Below are 18952 nucleotides of genomic sequence, written 5' to 3'. Positions count from 1 at the left end.
GAAGAATCGAAACAAGAACTAATCGTAAACAAGGCATCCCAATGACTGGCGAATAAGTTTCTACGTATTCCTTCTGCTGGTCTCCTCTGGCGCCAAAGTCTGGCTTTGAGAGTTCCATCTCTTTTCTTCCTAAACACCCACTTACACTTTATGGGGGTCACGTTATCAGGGAGATCTACCAGTTCCCAAGTTTTGTTTATCTGGATGGAGCGCAATTCTTCCCCCATCGCGACTTTCCACTGGGCTTGTTGTTCTTCCGGTAGTTTTGAGATGTCATAAAAGGTCAACGTCTCTTCTGACGTGTACATTGCTTCAAATCGTTCTGGTTTTTTACTTTTTCTTTCTGATCGTCGGGGTGCAGCTGCGGGCGTTTTGGTTTTGTTTTCTCCTAACTCTTTATTTACATTTCTGTCGTGTTTTTCCTCGTCTTTTTCGTCTCCTTCCGGGAGCTCGTCTGGTGAATTACTTCTATCTTGCACATATACTTTATTTTCATTGAAGCGAATATTACGTGACACAGTAACTCTGTGCGTATCAGGATCCATTAATCGATATCCCATCCTAGAATATCCAATGAAGATCATTCGTTTAGATTTCGGATCTAATTTTTGTCTGCGAGTATCAGGAATTTTGGCATAAGCATCACAACCAAATAATTTTATTTGATTTAAATCCGGTTTCTGGGAATATTTTAGTTCAAAGGGTGACATTTCATTTATGCTTGAACTAGGGATTCTGTTATGAATATATGCTGCAACTTGAATAGCATATCCCCAACAGTTCTTAGGTAAATTTGCATCATATAAAAGTGCACGGGCTTTATCAAAAAGTGATCTGTTCATCCGCTCTGAAATTCCGTTCAATTCGTGAGTATAAGGGGGGCAGGGATCTATCGTAACTCCAAGTTTATTTGCTATCACTTTAAGTTTACCTGAAACATATTCCTGGGCATTATCACAACGAATTTTTCGAACGCTTTCATTCAATTTGAGAAACTTTTTGATTTTCACGGGAACATCACTTTTCTTTTTAAGAAGACGAACTTCACAAAAACGAGAATAATCATCAACTAATGTTAACACATACCTTTCACCCGCTTGAGTTGGTGGGTTGACCGGACCGCATAGGTCAGAATGGATTGCCATCATGGGAGCTTTTTCTCTTCTTCGGTTTCCTATTCCTATAGGGTTCGCGGACTGCTTCGCTAACACACAGTTTTCACAAAATTTTTCACTTGTTGGTAATCCTAGTTTGCTCAGAGCATGGTTTCCGGAGTGTCCTAACCTGCGATGCCACAGTTCACCTCCATCTTTTTCTGCAACAAAGGAATTTGAAATGAAGGGAACGAAATCACTTGCATATTGACCTTTTGAATTCAGCTTGCACAAAACGAAGTTTGTACTTCCCTTTTCAATAACTGCTTCGTCATTTTTGAAGCTCACAGTGTATCCAGCTTTTTGTATCTGTTTCACTGAAATGAGGTTTCCATTTAGTTCTGGAACATATAACACATCTTTCAGTAGGATCTCCTACACACCGTCACCTAATACACCGCGAATAGTTCCTATTCTTTTTACTTCCAGTTTACTGGTTTTTGCAGCGCATGACACAGTTCCTGAGGAAGGTTTTAACTCCTCAAACCATTCCCGATGTGCACACATATGAGCTGTAGATCCGCTATCTACTTTAAATGACCGATGTTCTACTTCGCCAACAACGAAAGTCACTGCAACTGCTTCATCCTTTGATGAAGTATTCTTTCCTGTCTGGACTGTGCAATTCCTCTTAAAATGTCCTTTTCTTCCGCACTGGTAGCAAACTATGTTACTCCTACAAAATTTCGCAATGTGCCCTGTTTTGCGACACTTGTTACACACTACCCGATGATTTGTAGAAAAGGCTGCACCATTTGATGACTCTGTTTTCCAAGATTTGGGCTCCGAGACTCGACGATCTCTCATCAGCGCTTCAGCATCCAGAAGACGACCGCAAACAAACTCTAAAGTCAGGTTCTCCGAAGGCTGATTTTCTATTGCAGATTTCGATGCGTCATACTCTGCTGGAAGAGATATCAAAAGATAGACAATACTGTCCATGTCACTCACTTTCACGCCACACGATTTTAGTTGGGTAACGAGCCTGTTCACTTCATCAATATGCTCCTGCATGGATGAGTCCTTTTTCATTTTCAAAGTTGAAAGTCTCTTTCTAACCAATATCTGACTGATCGCTCCTTCTCGAACATAGATCGATTTCAATTTTGCAATTACTTCAGCACAAGTCTTTTCTTCCGAAAGCGAAACTAAAACTTTATCACTAAGAAATGATAACATCAAGGCATAGGCCTTCTTACTCGCTAAAAGTTCATTAGCTTTCGAAGAATCCGCTTCACGTTCCAAAAACATCTCTAAATTCTTTGCTGCGAAAATCGCTTCCATCCTCCTGCACCACAGAGAGAAATTCCTTCAGTCAAAAGGTTCAACGGAATATTTTATCTCGTCCCCCATGTTACTCCGCTACTGCAGTGATTTAGTAGCTGGGTAAAACTTAGAATTAACCACGCTCTGCTGTTGAAAGGTTGTGTAAAGCAGAGATTCAGACAGCTGAACATAAACAAACACGTTTAATACGAAACATGGGGACACACATACAGCAAGACATAGAGAAAGTAGTGAAGCCCCGATAAACAGACTGCGGCTCTTTAAATAGAATAGAGGGCAGATTTTCAGTATCCAATGATGTTTCTCAAATAGCAATAAGCTTTCTCCTAAGTCCGATGGTGGATTAAAGAAGAGATTTTGCGAACTCCGTGGAAAGCTGCAAATGTCTCTTCCAATAAGAAATAAGCACAGTTCTTTCTTTTAAACCAATGGAGAAAGCGATTACATTCAACAGTCTCATCGTGCAGTAGCCGCTCGTGTGCAGCGTAGCAGCAGCACAAACATGCGTGTTTGGGAGCAGTGGACGAACGAGGGTCGGACAGCTAGGAAATCCGGGAGTGGACCCAGAAATGTGACGTCAGCTCGCGATAAGATACACCTGGCGCGTAAAGCACTGATGGACCGAACAGCTTCTTCTAGACGATTGGAAGCACAGTGGTCAACAGCTACAGGTGTTTCATTGTGTGCTTCATAAATTCGGAGACGTCTGCTGCAGCGTGGGCTGCGCGCAAGGATTAATTTAAACAGGATTCCTCTCACGCAAAACCATCGCCCCTTGCGGCTACAATGGGCCAATGTGCATAGGAGCTATCGTTTTGATTGGCAGCAGGTCGTATTTTCTGACGAATCCCGCTTCAATTTGTGGCACCATGATGGCCGAATTATTGTCAGGCGCTATGCCGGTGAACGGCACATTCCGGAGTGCATTATCGAACGCCACAGTGGACGAACACCCGGAGTTATAGTCTGGGGTGCCATAGCATATCATGGACTATAAAAAATTGCAACCAATTGTGGGCAATTTGAACAGCACCCGATACAAAAACGAGGTTTTACAGCCTCAAGCTATTCCTTTCCTGCAAGGATTGCCAGGGGCCCGTCCACATGTCGCCCGGATTTTCAAATCCTACCTTGATTTGCAGCAGGTACAACTTCTTCCTTGACCGCATATTCCCTGGATATGTCACCGATTGAACATGTGCGGGATATCGTTGGGCGGCGTCTCGTTCGGGATCCTCATCCTGTTGCTTAGACAGACGAACTTTGATTGCGCATACAAACAATATTGAATACTCTTTAGCAGGCAGATAATTAAACTTTGTTTCACTTCACGCATATTCGTGTAGCAGCTCTTATTGCGGCGCATGGTGGCCGCACAAAATACTCTTTTCTATCTAAGTTTATTGTTTGTTTGGTTTGAAAATGTAATCATTTATTTGTACCATTACCACTCAACTGTGTGTTAAATTTCATTCAACTATGATGCTTCTTTCATGGTGTACCAATTTTCACAAACAGGAGTGTATATTTTTTACAAATCATTTCTTGCATCGTTTAGGAGTTTCTCTGAAAAGTACCCAGGATTTGTGCCTCTTGGCTGACTGGATCGCGAAACCCGCACTTTCAGGTCGAGATACCGTGGCTACGCATATTTAGCGTTCCAAGTGTTTTATATTACAATATAAATTTTCCCATTTTCATAACATTTTCTATTGCTACTGCACTCCTATTAGTCATAGCGTGACGTTATATAGCATATAGCCTTCTTCAAAGAATGGACTATTCAACACAAAAAAAAAAAAAAAAAAAAAAATCAGTTCGAACCAGTAGTTACTGAGATTAGCGCGTTCAAACAAACAAACTCAACAGCTTTATATTATCACTATAGATAACGTCAGCATTCGCAGATCAGTTTTGCCCCATATAAGTTTAGTTCTATGAATTCCTAATATATGGCGGGGTAAGTTAACTCGAAAGGGCACCGGCCGACATGTCGATAGCTACGCTATTGTGGGACTGTTGTGGTCAGCGAACGGGTTTTTGAAAGAGGTTTTTTTTTTGATATTTAGGTACGTAATTTGATTTTGTAGGGTTTTTCTATTGGGTTTTATTTTCCTTACTTCTACAAAGTTTGTTCGTGTTCTTATAGTTGAAGATAGACTTATCTAGGTTAATAATCTGACTAGTCGTATTATACAATTGTGATTGTTCTTTATAAAGTTTTTATTATAGTATTGTTTATTTGGCGAAACATTTGAAAATACAGAAAAAAAATGCATTTTACATTTTGTTCTTCCCCGAATGAATGTTGTTTTTTTTTTTTTTTTTTTTTTTTTTGAGCATCTACCGCAAATGCATACATGCCAAAGAACGTACGAAGAAATATCCATTTTGACCATCCCTCAGTGAATTACCACGTCTTCAGTTATCAATGATAGTCTTATAATTTAGCTCTGTTAACTTAAAGAACTTACTTGATTGAGTTTTAACATTTGTTTTTGCTCAGTTCCTTAATTTTCAAGAGTTTTTCGATTGGCAACGGTCCAATTAACAAGTTTTTAGATCTTCTAAATTTCGACGTGTGCCAAAATTACAAAACTAGTTCCAGGAAATTTAACGGAGAAGTTGGTTTGGGAGGTAACCCATCCATAACCCTCGACTTAACATATATTTTTAACCTTATATAAATACTGTTATGGCAAAAAAAAAATCCCTGTTTGGCTAAATTTAGTGGCTATGGATAATATGGGGTAAATTAAAATACCTGCGCACAAACGTCATAGTTGGAGTAAACTGTTCATTGGGGCAAGGTGGGTGTTATTGCACAGCCATGGGGGGATGAATAGGTGAAACTTTCAGAGGCCGTGGTTTTTCCCCGCCCCCCTCCCTAGAAGAAAAGTTAAATTCTGGATGCGCTTGTGTCTGGCGCAACGCTCAATATACTCCAATTTTAATGTCATTTTCCCATTATTGGCAATTTTAATGTGATTCAATAGTTTACTTTCTAAATAACACCACCAGTGGCAAAATTGAAACCAGATTAGAAATAAAATTGCCTAAGTTGTCGCCAATTTGGTGACAAAACTTGGCGACCAAATAGCTGGCGATATATCGCCAAGTGTCAGCCAAATTATAACACCACTTGTTTATACATAAAATTAACAATGATTTCCCCTCAAAAAGGGGCAAAAGACTCCTTTAGAAACACCGGAATGCAACCAAAATATGAGGTGCACAGCTAGACCCCACAAAGAGTCTACGTACCGAAATTCAATTTTCTAGGATATACCGTTCTCATACATACTCATATACGCACACACACATATCCGCACATACGCATATACGCACATACATACGTACACACGGACGTTAAAAACGAGAAAAGTCGTTGTAATTAACTCGGGGAATGTCAAAATGGATACTTCGGGGTTTTTTACGTTCTTAGGCACTTATCCGCGTGTGGTCGGGTTGAAAAAAAAAACTCAACATAAATTCGGAGGTGAGCAAGTTTTAAATTAAGGCCGAATTTTGAGTGAACATTTTTTCGCGAGTACAATACTTCCTTTTTTGTAAAAGGAAGTAAAAATTAAGAATATTTAAGTTTCAAATAGTTAAAAGTAAATATATTAGGGTAAAACTTTTAAAACCCGTGGCATAATTAATTTTTCTGTTATACTTACAAAATAATCTTATTTTAAACGACATTTTAGCTGCTAAAAATGAAAACATTGCTCTTACAATAAACTGTCACCTAAATATGTCATAATTAATACTTGTTTTATCAACGCTAAAGCGAGTTTTATTCTACCATGTTATAAACATTCAAATTTCAAGTGTTATACTCCAGATTTCAGCAATCTTATTCGAACAAAATTGAAAATATCACCATAAACTGGCAAGTGATTGTAAGAATATTTCAGCTTGATATATGTAAATATCAAATTCATACGCATGTTTGAATCCTGCTCATGGAACATCAGTGATGCTATTTATGGGCTCAGTAACTTAATGCACTTTAAATGTTCATTAAATAAACATCAGGCCTTCCAGCTCAGAACATCTTCTAAGTGTATGAAATTTCCAACCAATAAATTGACATCTCGCTGAATTCGTTTGAGATGGTCACGTTTTTATTGATATTAGACGATGGTAGAGTTTGCTTTTGCGAAGTTTAATATTTTTCATGTGATTTAAATTCAAGGAATAACAATACTATGCATTAGGGTTGGGCAATATACCAATATATCTTTATGTATCGATATATATCTACTACTACGATAACGATATTTATATTTCTATCCCTTCGATATACCGTTTGAAAAGAAAATACGGGACTTAATTACGGATAAATTAAAATACTGTCTTTAAAATACATAATCTTTCATAGTTCTGTGTGGTGGGTGAGTATTTGAAATTTGAAGATATTATCTGCATTCTTCAAACAGTTATTAAATATTTAATTTTGAATTATAGTAAAAGGGAAAAATTAACAAGGTCACTGTAAGTAAATGTGGGCCCCTTTGTCGGTTTGGTCTCCGGATCCCTTCCCCCCTATAAAGTTTTCAAAACTTACGACTACGATTCAGAGCGGGGTCCTTCCAAGGACCGGGCCCCTAGTTTCTGACAAAGCTGAAATGGCCTCTTGTGGGCCCCTAAAAGTAAATGTGTATTAGTTAAGAAAGCATCTTAATGCAACAACTAAAAATTAACCAATTGAGGTATCAACAGGATTCATAGTTAAAATTAAACATAAACCATTGATACTGTGCTGAATAAAATGTTCGAGAAAAATATTGAACAAAATTATTGTTATTTTAAATAAAAGGGAAAACGAAAAAATCCTAATGAGATTACTTTTGTCACAAATTTATCTCACTAGAGAAGCGCAACTCATCTCTTTCAGTTCCGAGTGAATATAACTTTGATTCCAAAATTAAGAGGAAAAACATTAACTCCCTTCATATAAAAAACGACACCATAGAAAGGATGATGAATCTCGCTATCGCTGGCAACCCGAAACGAAACTGAAACTTCCTAATTTCTCTTGTCTCCAGACAAGTGGCATATACGGAGATTAAGGATGTTTTGGATGCATGCGCTAAAAAAGGGGTTTTTATGTAAGTTTTACGCATTAACGGATATGAAACCGTAATGATTATAGCAATGTGAATCCGAGGATACTTACGGTTTTAAGTTACTTCGGCAGTTTATTACTGCTCTTTTGTTTGATATTTTTTGACTTCAGTTTAAGAGTCGGAATCAAATACCGGAATTGTAAAAGACATTTGACATTTTCATATTCGTTTTCGGTTAAATTGCTTGTGAAATAATGACATTGATGAGATAATTGATTTACCTAATAATATGGATTATGGATTCTATCTGCTGAAGAAAAATTAATTTCATTTCTAAAATCAATATTTAAAAAATGCGTGTATCGTTAAAAAACAATAGTTTTAAATGTATTATATGTTATAATTAACTAAATAACGGTTTTATTATCCAAATTCACAGTTTACGTCAGAGTTTTGCCAAATATGGCTTTGATGCTCAAGAATTCACATTGGACAGTTTTCGTTTGCAATCGGAACTCCCTCCTCCTCCCACCGGGGATTCCTTTTACGAAATACGAATCCACGGTTTTCGTCGGATGTTTGCCAAATTTGGCACAGTGGTTCTTTGATGCTTAGGAATTTTCGTAGGGAGCTTTTCGCCTACCTATGAGGGAGGGGTGGGGTGCGAAAAGACTCCACGAAGGTTTTGCTTATTCAAATCCAGTTCAAGTTGGATTTTTCAAAAAAAATTGCGAAGAGGTCCTTTGATACTCAAGAATTCACATAGAGCTGGATCGCAACCCCCCCCGCCCCCACCGGGAGTCTCTTTTTACAAATCCACAGATTTCTTCGGATCTTTGCTAAATTCGGATCAGCGATTTTCTGATGCGTAGAAATTTTCATAGGGAGTTTTTAGCCCACCTATCAGGGATGGGGATGAGGTGCGAAAGGACCCCACGGAGGGTTTTCTTATACAAATCCAGTTTCTGTCGGATGTTTGCAAAATTTTGCAGACAGGTCCTTTGATGCTCAAGAATTCACTTACGGTAGTTTTCGTTCGCAATGGAGGCAACCCTCCCTTCCACAGGAGATTTCTTTATACAAATCCAGTTTTCGTCGGACCTTTGCCAAATTTGGAACAGCTGTTCTTTGATGCTCAGAAATCGTCATTGTGTTTTTTGTCTACCTACACTATATGACCAAAAGTATTGGGACACTTTCGAAAATTCACAATTTTAAGGATTTCTCAAGAAATAAAAGTCCCATTGCTTTGTAACTTTTGTCGCATAACAGGTATGCTCCAGCTATCAATGTCCAATAAAATTATATCACCCTTGCGTTTCGGGGGTCAATAACAAATTGAGAAAAACTAAAATGTTTTTTGGTCACGATTCATCGTAAATAGCTCAGAATAAGATATACATTTCAGAAATTAGTTAGCTTACTATGTACAATCGTTTTTCATACTTTTGAGAAGGTTTCACTGATATTCACGGAAATATAAGCATTTCTTTCAAATCTACAAATTTTATTTGAAGGTTTTTGGCTCATAACGCGCAAGGTTTTTCATCAATGCTTACGAAACTTTCAGAAATCTTGACAGCTCGCAAGAGATAAATAATACTAAAATTTGAAGTTAAAATGTTTGCAATTTGATAAAATATTGAAATTTAAAACAATTAATTTTTCACTACGCATGCGCAAAAGATAGCAGTCTAAAACTTTCATAATCTAAAACCCAACTAACTTCTTCAACTCATAAAAAAATCCAGTTCAATACCTTAAAAATTCAGAAAGTTATCAGCGATATAATGAGCCGAATTTCAATAACTTTTGTGTATTCGACGAACCGTGAGGGGTCGTTTGCACGTTTGTAACATTTGCCTGCAATCGTTCAGTGTGATTCATAATGAAAACAGCTTAATTGCGAACGATTCCCCTCGATTCGTTGGCTATCGAAGAGTTATTCAAATTCGGCTCACCAATTTGATGAAAACTTTCTAAATTTTTGAGATATTGAACTGGAATTTTTTTATGAGTTGTGGAATCTAGTTGGATATTTGATGCTGAAAGTTATAAATTGCTATCTTTCGCGCATGTGCAGGGATAAATTAATTGCTTTAAATGTTCATATTTTATAGAATTTTCAACTTTTTTAATTTCAAAATTTAGTATTATGCTTCTCTTATATGATGTCAAGTTGTCTGAAAGTTTCGTAAGCTTTGATGAAAAACTTTGCGTGTTATAAGCCCAAAACCCTGAAATAAAATTTGTAGTTTTGAAAGAAATGCTTATATTTCCGGGAATATCAGTGAAACCTTCTCAAAAGTATGAAAAACGATTGTACATAGTAAGCTAACTAATTTCTGAAATGTATATCTTATTCTGAGCTATTTACGATGAATCGTGACCAAAAAACATTTTAGTTTTTCTCAATTTGTTATTGACCCCCGAAACGCAAGGGTGATATAATTTTATTGGACATTGATAGCTGGAGCATACCTGTTATGCGACAAAAGTTACAAAGCAATGGGACTTTTATTTCTTGAGAAATCAATCTCAAAAGTATAAAAAATGATTGTACATAGCAAGGTAACTAATTTCTGAAATTTACAGCTTATTCTGAGCTATTTACGATGCATGATGACCAAAAAACATTTTTGTTTTACTCATTTTGTTACGGACCCACGAAACGCAAGGGCACAAGAAAAATACATAATGTTATTAAAGGGTTACAATACCTCAAAAATGATGAAACGATCAAAAAATATTTTAATGCTTATTTCAAAACAAAAAAATATTCTGAACACAGGGAAAAGTTTCAATGCTTTAGTTCAAATATTTAAGAAGTTATGAGTGGTTTTAGGCCACGCTCTCTATTTGTTTTTATGCAAAAGAAAAACTTCAAATTGCTTTTTCTCGATGATGGTTTTTTTGTGTTTTCATGTCATTAGAATGGATTTTTTTTTCTATTAAAGATACAGCTTTAAAGTAATACTTTTTGCGATTGGGATAACATATTTGACAAAACTGTGCATTGGATAAGCATTTTATAAATTACTCTAATACTTAGAGCATGTTAAACCTTTAAAAACCAAATATAAAAAAAAAAACTTTGATTTTTTACATAATTAATCACAGAAAATTTTTTAATGAACTCATAAGCAAATGAATGCACAGATTTTTAGAGATGATTATAGTGATCGTTTTGCAAAAAACGTTTTTTTAAATTAGTGCAAAAATAAAAAAGCCTTAAGGATTTTAAACAGTTAATTTTCCTCAATTTTTTGAATTTTCAAAAAAAAAAAAAAAAAAAAAAAAAAAAAATAGGCAATACTTTTAAATTTTGAAAATAAATTATTGATTATGAAATAAGTAGGCATGTTATGGTTTCAAAGAAATATAAAATTTATATAAATGAAAAGAAATTGTTTGAAAGGTACTGTCACCCCTTAAAGCGTTCCTCTTAATTTTAGATAGCTGAAACTGACCCTTAAATCTTGAGTGCAAAAAGAGCCTTTGACATCTACCTAGCACTCGATGATCGTCACGCTGTTGTTTCTAAATAGAAAGGTGTTCAAGATATCTGAGTTGAGAATCTTTTTGAGAATATATCATCAAGTACTTCCATCGTTACCAGATATATATCTTTTTTGTCAAATTTTGTTGTCCTTGTTATCTGTCACTGTCGTCAAAACCATCGTTGCTTGGATTGTTTGAAGCTAGAAGCTAAATAATAAGCTGTTGATGAGACATATTGTTATTCCATTTCTTTATAAGTTCTCCCCCCTCCCCTTCGAACAACTCCATTTTTATTTATTTTTTTTTCTACTCTTTTTTTGTTAGTTTTTTGTCAGCACCAACCATGGAACCCGAGCTTCCTTTTTCACACTAAAGAATTCAGAATTTCCTATCCTTTTTATTTTTCATCTCTTTCAAAGCATCTGCACGTGCAATGTCAGAGAAATGATCCATAATTTCAAGTATCTCCCTTCAAACAAATTTTTTTTCTTCTTTTTTTAGACCTGAAATTCTTGAAAAGAAAAAAAAATCTGTAATTGTTTCGTACATCATAGAGTAAGGCTAATTAATCAATTCAGTGTTCGTTTTTCAGCAGGAATTCGCATTCTTATTTTTTTTGTTTTGTTTTTGTTGCCAAAAAACAAAAATTCTAAAAACAATAATGCTGCACTTCTTGCTTTTTTGTCATTGTAAAAAAAAAAAGCTTAAAACTTTCCTATTTGATGGTATTTTCCCTTCAACAATTTGATTGAAATGTAATCGAGAAGATTGATATAAAAATATCTTCAAAACTTGCGGGAACAGCTACCGGTAGGCGTTGGTGCTATGTTACAAGCCTAGTTGGATCGTCACAATAGTGATGCAAAAATTACCAGCAGCACAAACCGCTCTTAAGTGAAAATTAGTGATAAAAGAAAATACTGTGCTTGGTAAGAAAATAAGTAAACGATGCACAATTTGTAAAAATAGAGTCCCCGCACAAAGTGAAAATAAATGTTTAAAGATAATGTTACACTTAGTTAAAAACTAAAAAAAAACATAACACGTTTCATAAAAAGAGGGTTACAAATTAAGTTTATATAAGCACTAGAAAAAAATACATGGATTTATTTTGTAATATCAATAATACATTACCTTTCATAACCCTTTCATAAGTGTCTTCTCACATTCACTCAACAAAAGTAAATGGTTAGTTAAAGTTATAGATAACACTTTATGCTAACAAAGTTACAAAACTCAAACTACATTAAATTTCTAATTAGTTTTAAATACACTCATAAATGAATGTGGTCTTACAAAAATAACTCGGCTAAAAACTAACGGAGAAGCTTTTGGGAGATTGTTGTAGAAATGATCGCAAAAACGTCGTGAGTCGCGAGAGTTATGGTGGCGAAAAATCTTCGCTGCCTGAAAAAAAAAAGATGAAGAGCGGGAAAGTTATATAAAGTCACAGGAAAAAGCAGGACAGGATATAAGAACATCGAAAATTCAGATCTGATTAAAATTTATTTAATTTAAATTTAATTTTTTAATAATGTCTTTTCGGTGAAAATTCTATAACTTCATGCTATTTGAGGCACCCTTTAAACTTCTCAGATTGAGCTAATATTTTGAATAGATAATTTTTTTGACCATTGGAACAAAATAGGGGGTTGGGAGCTAACTTTTTACAAAGTTGAAAAATAAGGGCCAACCTAATATATATATATATATATATATATATATATATATATATATATATATATATAAGGATAATTATTATCATTATCATCATTATTATTATTGTTATTATTATTATTTTTTACTTAAGGGTCTCAGCCAATCGAAACTTTTAATTCGACAACAGCTAGTTGTAGTTTTTCGAGTTACAAACTACAAAATGTATTTCATTTTAGGAAAAACGCTTCCAAACCATGTCTATACCAGAGAAGTTGTTTCGTTTACAGAAAACAAAATGTGACTTTGTGGAAGGTTTTGCTCTTGAGCGAAGTAAGGGAAGTGAAATATTATCGATTTTGTAAAACGCAAGTATATTTTCCCCTCCAAAATCACCACAAGAATGCAAACAAATAGATGGTGGAAATTTTTTTTGACCTCTCTCTACCGCTCACAAATCAAATCTCATGCTGAGAAAAGCTATATTTTCATTTTTTTTCCTTATGGATTTGTAACGATAGAAGATTTAGTATATTCATTCTTCCGCCAACTTCAAAGCATTATGTGTGTTAACCACAGGACTAGTTTTAATATAAATGTGAGAGAGCCGATAAATGATCAGCGCGTTTCATATATTTCTGATAGTATTTCAAGCATGTTGGTTCCTCAGGTTTTTCTTTTCATGTAACTATGTGTTCATTTCATAAACTGAGAAAAATGTGTCAACTCTACCCTAGGGTGGTTCGAAAAAATCGATTTTTTTTAAATCTCGGAATCGCGTTACCTCTTAAAAGGTGTAGTTTGGTATCCTCAATTGGGGGGAAAATAATAAACAATTCTAAGTTGACATCTTCAGTTCGCGCATGAGGCTGAACGTATGAAAAACGTGTTAAACATTGATTTTTTTTTTCAAAAAATAATACAATTATTTTTTTAATACTTTTATAAGGCAACAGCCATAAATTGTCAGTATATAGTGCAGTTTAAACCTAAAAAATACTTTACCTTTCTTTAGCTGGTGCATAAGCCTTAAATTGTGCTAAAATCTTGTGCCCAATCTAAGTGCCTAATCTGTGCGCGTACTAAAGATCTTATGTAAAGTCTATACAATATTTTTTTAGGTTCAAACTACGCTACATACTGATAATTTATGGGTGTTTTATATGAAAAAATACAAAACAACTAATTTTATTATTTTCTGAAAATTTCAATTTTTAACTTATTTTTTCGAACTTTCAGCCTCATGCGCGAACTGAAGAGGTCAACTTAGAATTACTTTATTATTTTTCCGCAATACTAAACTACAACTTTTGAGAGGTAACGCGATTCCGAAAAGAAAAAACCTTTTTTTTTTTTTTTAACCATCTTACTGTACCTGTTCTTACAGGTTTTCCCAAGTGCAGGAAGAAGACGTGTTTAACTGTATCTGCTCCTTGTACTTGATGTTAATTTTACTTTAGAGCTTCGTTGGATCGGAAGTAAATTTCTTTCATTTTTGAAATGTTTTAATTATATTACTTGTTAGCAGAACAAAACTTAAAGCATATTGTCATTGTCACAAAAGTGCCGATGCTTTACTAAATTTTTTGTGTGAACTTATTTATGGAATATTTAGTTAATCTCTTTACATCGTATAGTTTAAAGCAGCCAATTATTCACGAAATCTTGCAAGGAATTTATTTCTAGGGAATGCTCTTGTGGTAAACACTTTTCTAAACTGGTTCGATAAAAGAAAGCGAAAAATGGGAAATTCGTCACGTCATCTGATTATGTACTGAAGCGTAACCAAGCCGACAGTGAAATTAATAACTAACCTGAGAAATAAATGAAAGACTTAACTAAGACATCAAGGGAACACACCCGGTGCTTTGTTACGCAAGGCAGATTCTCAGTCATAACACTATCAACTCATCACTTCTGTTGGCTCTCGGCGGTTTGTTAGTATGAACCCTTCTTTAGAGAATAAAAATTCACGCTGGCTTTTCGCTTCTTGAAGCAATTAAGTGAATTTTCTCCCGTTACAGGTAGCAATTACGATTTTTAAAAAGTAGGTGATTTTAAAGGATTAGGACAATTAATACAAGACGGGGAGAAGGGAATTACCTTTCACACACAGAGTCTAACTTTTCAATATAGGGATTATAACTTTAAAAGTAAATTGCGTAATTCTTGCTTCCGGGACTAGCAGCTTAATTAAAATTTATTAACAAACGCTTTGGATACAGGTTTGTTAAAAGTTCGTTTTTTTTCATTCAAAGAAAAAATGTTTTTAGTTTACTTACATTGTATTATTTAAAATCTGCATATGCTCTTGTAGCAAAGTGTATTTTAATATGATGCATTTATTTATTAACCATCAGTTTTTTAGTTATGCATGAAACATATGTGTTTATGAAAATGTCTTTACACATGATGTTTCAAAAATAACTTAATAACGTAAAAAGGGCGTACGAAGGGAATAGTAATACTGTACATACAGGTAATGTGGTGCTAAGCACCAGGTTTTTCAACTTTAGTGGAAAATAAATACTGAAATTGTGCACCAAAATACAAGTATTGGTAATTTAGTTTGGTTTTATTGTTGTTTTACATTACATTAATACAGAACATATTGCGCTGAATTTTAGGAAGAAAAAAATATGCTTTAAATAGTCGAGAATGCCATGTTATTTTCACATGTATTTATGATCTGGAGAGGGGTAAAGTGGTCGTAGTTAAGATGTAAATGTAAAACCGTTATATATAACCATTATACATGCTCAATACAATTAAAGGGTACTACGGTTGATATTTTATCTTGAATTTAAAGCATTGTTTGGATGGTGGATACATTACCGAAAGACATAGTAGGCTATATGAGATGGGAAATGGAATGTGTTTGTCATTAAATAATGCGTTTTATTGGGCATTTGCGTACAAACGAAAAAAAAAAGTGCGTAGGAGATAAACAAATAAAAAAGGTTCCCTTAAGAGAAAATCGTGTTTAATTAGAGGTATGAATTCCCCGGACGGCCAGCAACGTTGAACACATTTGATGCGCTGATTTAATCAGGCTATAAATGAGGGGCTGAACAGTGAATCTTATTTTGGCTTTATTTAACTCAATTACATTATTATAACACTTCATAAGAAAAGCAGGTATTTTAAAAAATGAAAAAATATACTCATATGATCTTGGGATGAAAACTACTGAACCTAACATATTTAGTGCATAGAAAGAGAATATTGGCTCGAAAATAGAATTCAAATGTGTTGAAATCTAAAACAATTTCTAGACAACGAATTAAAAAAAAAATAACTTTAAGTCAGCAGTGAGCTTTTAAATGATTCTTATTAAAAATAAACTAGCTTTCATATTCAAGACAAATGTAGTTATAATTTAGCTTCTTACTCTTATTTTCGTGACTTCCATCATTGTGTTGCATCAAAATTAGTACTACTAGTGTTTTCTGCCTTACTTTTTGAATGCCTCTGTTTCTTTCACGAGCTAAAGTTTTTAACTACATTTTCGAAAGCATTTAAAGTTTCCTTATTTTCTGTTCAATGAGCCGAACGTATTACCCACACATATTGAAACAAATTTTTGGGTGCATCTTTACTAATAATAAAGCTGAAAGTCTCTCTGTTTGTCAGGATCTCTGTCCGGATCTCTGTCTGTCTGTCAGGATCACTGTGACGCGCATAGCGCCTAGACCGTTTTTCCGATTTTTATGAAATTTGGCACAAAGTTAGTTTGTAGTATGGGGGTGTGCACCTCGAAGCGATTTTTCGAAAATTCGATGTGTTTCTTTTTCTATTGCATTTTTAAGAACAAAATTATCATAAGATGGACGAGTAAATTATGAAATTATCATAACGCGGAACCGTAACATGGGTACAAACCAATTGGCGAGATACGAAATTATCATAACGTGGAACCGTTACATGTGTAGAAGCCAATTGGCGAGAAAATTCACCGTACATTATTTGTAAATATACAGGCGAACCAAAACACCTTTTAATTTTTCTATTTCATGCAAAGCCGTGCGGGTACCACTAGTTGGAGAATAAATAAAGGTAAACTACTCTTTTAAAACATAGAAAACGGGAAGTTTTGAATAATTTTCGCGCCTGTATGTGCATACTATTTTACTTATGATAAGGAAGCGAAGGCGAAATTTGTAATGTGACTTAAAGTTATCACTAAGTAAACCCGTTTGACTCACGATTCTTTCAAAATAAAAAAAAACATCAACTCATTATACGTTTTATGTATTTATTAAATTTATTTCTGAAGACTCTCAGCAAATAACCGAATATTTAATTCGGTAGAAGTTTCTCTTATTTATGCATAAAGTTTCTCAAATGCAAATATAATGCGTCATGTTTCGAAAGTTTGATAAATGACCGATATTAAATATTTGCTTCAAACAACGGATTACGTTAAATTTCTGTTTAAGTTTGTCATCCCTCACTTGAATAAATTACTGGTTCTTGTTCTCCTTATATAATTGCTTATTTAATTCTGAAGAATTTAGTTTGATTTTACTGCAAACTAAATCTTCATTTATTCCCTTATTATTATTAGTATTTATTCCACTTGGATACGGTGGAAATATTATTTGTGGAAAGTATGGAATTAGTTCGTTTCCTACTTACTTTGCCATAATAGTAAAAATAATAAATAAATGTATAAATGAAGGTTTAATGTGCGCCGACAAATTATGGCTGTGAAGTCAAGAAAAAATAAATAAATAGATATTGTGGAATTAAAATAGGGCTTTTGAAAATTAGTTTAAATTTAATGTGGGAAATAATTGACTGTGTTCGTCTGTCTGCTTCCCCAATTACTTTTAGATTTATGGGCTAGAGCAACTTATTTCTATCCTTCAGTTATCAATTTGAACGAATTTTTATTTAGTTTTAAACAGTTAAGAAAGTATTATTTTAGACGGAAAAATTAGTTATATTCAAATACCGTATTGTCTTGAACACATTTTGTAGGAGAGAGTTGTTGTCGTAGAATATGTAAAACATTTTTTAATTTGGTTTTAATTGGTGTTATTTTTTTTAGCTGTAAAAAGAAACTTTAATTTTAGTCATTGTGGGGAAATTTGAAGAATGTATAATTCCTCTAAAATATTAAATGGTGGATTTCTTAAACATTAATTTAAAAAAAATATGTTCATAGAACTGATGCGAAAAGATTGTTTTTAATCTTATTATTTTGACGGTATTTTTGATGCTCCTCAAAACACGTAACAGCGCTTAAGTTAAAAACGGATTTTTTTTAGACAAACCTTATGCACGAAAGCTTTTGACACAGAATGCGTTTTCTGAAAGTTCATCAAAGGTTTTGAAATGTTTTAGAAATCATCGAGTTGACACTGAATATAAAATCTCCTTTTCAGAAACACATTTTGGCAGAGGTTTTTCAATTTACGTGGAAAGTGTTAAACATTGGTTAATTTCCGTTTTTTTCTTAAATGCTTTGATCCGATCATTACAAAGCATCGTGTATAATAATATCTCTTTCAAAAAATGACTTTTACGGTAAATAAATTTAACATAAATTTGGCAACGGTTAAAAATGTTTAATGAATGCGAACTCGTTAAAAACAGTAAGTTTAATAAATGTTGTTGTATGGAGTACACGGATTAAGATTTTGATTAGTTTCTCTTTTTTTTTACTGGGCAATACTTTTCAGTTTCAAGAAGTGTTTTTAAAATAGTGCTGGTAAAAAGCGATAAGTAGCAATGGCTCAAATTTGCGTCATAATAGGGAAGTTGCAACCTATTAAATGTTCATATTTTGGCTATTGGATATTGTTTATTGACCCTTAAAACTAAAAAATTCACCATCGCCGAATTTTAAAACACAGTGGTTGATTTTTAATGAATTTTTAAAAATCCACGCGCAAAAGTGCGCTCTTCTGAAGCGTCACGATCCTACGTCACAGGGCGCGAATGGGCAGCCTTCCGCCGAAGATCCCTTGTTTTCGCTAGGGACATTTTGAGCGCGCTGATATTTTTATTTTTTAGAAATTCAATAATCCTTTTGAACACACTATCGAGACCGGATTCGTTAAAGCACAATCTAAATAATCTTCCTCATGTAAAATCAGTGATGATATTCGAATATTTCCGAGAGGATGAGAGGTTTAATGTTCCAGAAACTCGAGGAGTTAAATGAGAGGAGATAAGCCTTTTACGTTTCGTCTTCGACGTCGAATGCGTGACCTTCGGCTTCTCCCCTATCGGAAGAGCGCATGACGTCACTTCCTATGCCATTTGACGTCA

This window comes from Uloborus diversus, chromosome 3, assembly GCF_026930045.1.
Source record: "Uloborus diversus isolate 005 chromosome 3, Udiv.v.3.1, whole genome shotgun sequence".
Taxonomy (NCBI): Eukaryota; Metazoa; Arthropoda; class Arachnida; order Araneae; family Uloboridae; genus Uloborus; species Uloborus diversus.
Note: the sequence above shows the minus strand (reverse complement) of the source record.